Genomic DNA, 3454 nt, shown 5'->3' with positions numbered 1-3454 from the left:
CTTCTGCTGGCTTTAGACTTTGTTTATTGTACTTATCCTAGTTCCTTTAAGTGTAAAGAGAGGTTGTTCATTTGAGATTATTGTTGCTTTTTAAGGTAAACCTGTATTGCTATACAATTCCCTCTTCTGGCCATGTTGACTGCATCCCAAGTTTTTGGACTGTTGTTTTCATTTTCATGTGTTCCTAGGTATTTTTTTTTAAATTTCTTCTTTGATTCCCTGGTTGACCCATTCATTGTTTAGTAGCATGTTGTTTAACCATCATGTATTTATAATCTTTCCAAATTTTTTCTTGTGGTTGCCTTCAAGTTTCATTGCATTGTGGTTGGGAAATATGCATTGTATGATCCTAATCTTTTTGTACTTGTTGAGGCCTGATTTGTGACCTTGTATGTAATCTTTCCTGGAGAATTTCTCATGTGCACTTGAAAATAATGTTTATTCTGCTGATTGAGTATCTAATGTTCTGCATATATCTGTTAAGTCTATCTGGTCCTGTGTGCCTTTCAAAGGCATTGTTTCCTTGTTGATTTTCTGCTTATCTGATCTTTGATTGATGTAAGTGGGGTGTGACTGTCCCTTACTATTATTTTATTATTATCAATGTGTTCCTTTACTTTTGTTATTGTTTTATACATTGGGCATTCCCATGTTGGGAACATTTACAATTGTTAGATCTTCTTCTTGAATAGTTACTTTTATTATGATATAGTGCCATTCTTCATCTCTTGTTACAGTCTTTGGCTTAAAATCTAATTTGTCTGATATAAGTATTGCAAATCTAGCTTTCTTTTGATATCCATTACATGATAAATATTTTTTCGTCCCTTCACTTTCAATCTACAGGTGCCATTAGGTCTAAAATGAATCTTTTGTAGGCAACATATAGATGAATATGTTTGTTTTGTTTTATGGATTTTTTTTAATCAACTGACACACTGTCTTTTGATTGGAGAGTTTAATCTATTTACTTTTACAGTGGTTATTGATAGATATGTATTTAATGCCATTTTATTACTTGTTTTGCCATTTTTTTCTGGAGGTTTTCTCTGTTGTTGTTGTTTTTTTTTTTTTTCCTAGTCTTTTTCACTTTCAGTCTTGCCTTTCCACTCAAAGAGTTCCCTGTAATATTTCTTCCAGGACTGGTTTAGTAGTTACAAACTCCTTTGGTTTTTTTGTGTCTGGGAAACTCATTATCACTCCTATTTATCCAGCCTTCCTAGATAGAGTACTCTTGGCTACAGATTTTTCCCATTTAGCATAATGAATATATTATGTCACTCCCTTCTGGCTTGCCAAGATTCTGTTCAGAGATCTGGAGCTAGCTGTATGGTCTTTCCTTGTAAGTTAGGGACTTGTTTTTCTTAGTGTTTTCAGCACTTTTTTTCTTTTTCACTGTATTTCACAAATTTAACTACAGCATATGTTGGTTTTGCCAGCTTTTCTTCCTTTTGATGGGAGTTCTTTGTGTCTTCTGGATCTGGATGTCTGTTTCCTTCCTTCCCTAAATTAGTGAAATTTTCAGCTATACTTTCCTAAATAAATATCTGCCCCCTTTTCCCTCTTTTCCTCTGAAACTCCTATGATATGAATGTTATTATGCTTGATGGAGTCATTGAGTTCTTTAAGTCTGTTCTCAAGTTCCATAATTCTTTCTCTCTTTTATTAAGCTTCATTATTTTATATTATTTTATCTTTTATATCACTTATACATTCCTCTGTTTCCTCCATCCTTGTGTTCATTGCATTCAATGTGTTTTGAATCTCACTTATGGCAGTTTTTATCTTTTTTTTAAGAACTATTTATTTATTTTAGAGAGGAATAGCACAAGCAGGAAGAGAGTTAGAGGGAGACAGAGAAGCAAATTCTTCACTGAGTATGGAGACCTACATGGGACTTGATCTCAGGACCCTGAGATGGTGACCTGAGATGAAATCGAGTTGGACATTTAACCAACTGAGACACCCAGGTGCCCTACTTTTCATTTCTGATTGTTTTTGTTGTTGTTTGTTTGTTTTGTTTACCGCTTTTATCTCTGTGGTAAGGGCCTCCTTTCCATCATTTTCTCAAGCCCGGTGAGTATCCTTATGATCGTTGCCTTAAATTCTCCATTAGGTATATTACTCATATCAGTTTCACTTAGGTCTCTGGCTGTGACCTTGTGTTGTTTCATTTGTGATGAATTCCACTATCTTGGAATTTTGCATATGTCTCTGTCTTCATCTCTGTGTTAGAAAAACCTGTTCTGTTTCCTGCCCCTGAGAGTAATGGCTTTATGAAGAAGTTGTATAGTGTCCGTGGTCGGGTGCTTCAGGGGTTGTCTCTGGTGTGTGCTGCATGCACTCGGTTGGTGTGTTTTGGCTGCTCTATCCTTTGGGCCAGTCATCTGCAGAGGCTGTCCTTGACTTCAGTGGGCAGTTTGGTCCTTGGCCAGAGTGTGGGACTTTAATTTGGTATGATTTGTTCTTCTTGTTAAATGAGACCTGATATTATTTCAATTAGAACTGAAGCCCAGGAGTGCAGCTCCAGTGGTGCAGTTGGTTAGCGTGTGGCACTTATAAGAACTGAAGCCTAGGAGAGCTCTATGGTGAGTAAACTTGGTGTGGACAGGTCTTCTGCTGGTTTTATGTGGAAGGGGCCTGCCATGCTGGGACCAAGGCGATTTTGACCAGGAAGGGCAGTACTGCCAGAATGCAGTGGAGTGGGACCCAATGTAAACAGGTTAGGCAGCCAATGTAGGCCCCGTGTTGTTTTACCTCAGGTGGTCTACCCCAGGCCTGGGGGAGGGAAATTGCTCTGGTGATCTCCTTTTCCTTGGGAGAGGGGTCCCTGTGCTTGCTGCTCTCAGGGAAGCACTCCTAGAAGAGTGAATAATCTCTCCCTTGTGTGCCCCAGACCTTTTTCAGTCACCATTTTCATCCTCCTTCACTCTGGGTTGTTTATCTCCTTTCTCTCCATGATCAACACAGTGCCCTCAGGGCTCTATCTCAGCCAAGCTTGCTGATTTTTTTAAATTTAAATTCAATTAATTAACATATAATGTATTATTAGGTTAGCGGTAGGGGTCATTCATCAGTCTTATATAATACCCAGTGCTCATTACATCATGTACCCTCTTTAATGTCCACCACACAGGTACCCTATCCCTCCACTCCCTTCTCTTCCAGCAACCCTCTGTTCATTTCCTGTGTTTAAGAGTTTCATACTTTGTCTCTCTCTCTGTCTGATTTTGTCATTTTTTATTTTTCCTCTCTTCCCGTATGATCCTCTGTTCTGTTTCTTAAATTCCACATATCAGTGAGATCATATGATAATTGTCTTTCCCTGATTTATTTATTTCGTGTAGTGTAACACCCTCTAGTTCCATCCACACCATTGCAAATGGAAAAAATTCATTTTTGATGGCTGAATAGTATTCCATATATATATATATATATATATATATATATATAT

Source organism: Ailuropoda melanoleuca, unplaced genomic scaffold (genome assembly GCF_002007445.2).
Source record: "Ailuropoda melanoleuca isolate Jingjing unplaced genomic scaffold, ASM200744v2 unplaced-scaffold7480, whole genome shotgun sequence".
Taxonomy (NCBI): domain Eukaryota; kingdom Metazoa; phylum Chordata; class Mammalia; order Carnivora; family Ursidae; genus Ailuropoda; species Ailuropoda melanoleuca.
This window is presented reverse-complemented; position numbering follows the sequence as displayed.